The sequence below is a fragment of the Microtus ochrogaster genome, unplaced genomic scaffold (genome assembly GCF_000317375.1).
Source record: "Microtus ochrogaster isolate Prairie Vole_2 unplaced genomic scaffold, MicOch1.0 UNK6, whole genome shotgun sequence".
Taxonomy (NCBI): domain Eukaryota; kingdom Metazoa; phylum Chordata; class Mammalia; order Rodentia; family Cricetidae; genus Microtus; species Microtus ochrogaster.
Genome location: NW_004949104.1, coordinates 110,966 through 112,209, shown reverse-complemented (window position 1 = coordinate 112,209; position 1,244 = coordinate 110,966).

The following is a 1,244-nucleotide window of genomic DNA, read 5'->3' as shown; positions in this document are numbered from 1 at the left end:
TAGCTGTCCTTGAATTAGCTCTTATAATAGACCAGGCTGACTTTGAACTCAAAGAGATCCACCTCTGCCTCCCGACTGCTGGGATTAAAGGCGTACACCACCACTGCCCAGCTGCTTATGTTTTTAAAGGCCTAAAAGAAACAGCCGACTCTTCTTATACAGCCAAGGCTCAATATTTTATTTCTCTTTTTGATATTACAAGCTTATTTTCTACTTGAGGGGTTGGATTTACTGAAACCCAAAAATAGACCTTTATGTCAAGAAATGTGACTTTCTGTGAGTTCGAGGCCAGCCTGGTCTACAGAGCGAGTTCTAGGACAGCCAAGGCTACACAGAGAGAAACCGTGTCTTGAAAAACTAAAAACCAAAACCAAGAAAAATGTGACTTTCATTCATTAAAATGATTTCTATAAAAAGTCTGTATGTTCATCTATACTTTATGAATATTCACTAAGATTTCCACGCCTATTTGCTTCTTGACCAAAGTCCATTTCATTTATGTAATAACAAATAATAAGCGGCATTTATTTCACTGATTTAAGGCTTTCATCCAAAAATTCAGCAATGGCCTCTTCATCTGCTGATTGAAGCAGTCTCTGAATTAGTTGATCCAAGCATTTCTCACCACGTAAGAATTCCTAATGAGAAAAGATGGAGTTATTATGAAACCTGATGATATAGTTTGAACCTTGGGTGTTTCCTAAAGGCCCATGTGCTAAGCACTAGGCCCTCAGCCTAGTTGCTATTGGAAAGTGGTAGACTGTGAAAGGAGGAGGCCTAATGGAAGGTGAGCCCTGAATGGAACTGAAGCACGCCAATCTGTTCCTCTTCGCTTTAATTCCGGGATAAGAGGCAAAAGGCTCGCTGCCTCCTACCTTCTGCCATGATGCGCTGTGCTGTCACAGGCCCAAGACAAGGGGCCAGAGAGTTGTGTGTGGTGCTTTGAGTGAGAACAGCCCCACAGGATCATACATCTGAAGGCTTGCTTCCTAGCTGGGGGCTGTTTAAGTCTAGGTGTGGCCTTGGTGGAGGAGGCCTGTTAGTAGGGATGGGCTTTGAGGTTTCAAAAGTCTAAACCAGGCCCAGTCTCTCACTCTTTCTCTTCTCCACCTCTCAGGTAAGATGTAAGCTCTTAGCAAATGCTCCAGCGCCACGCCTGCCTGCTGCCACGCTCTCCAATGTGATGGTCATGGGCTAATCCTCGGAAACAATTGTAGTCAATCTTTCTCTGTCCCCTCAGCCAG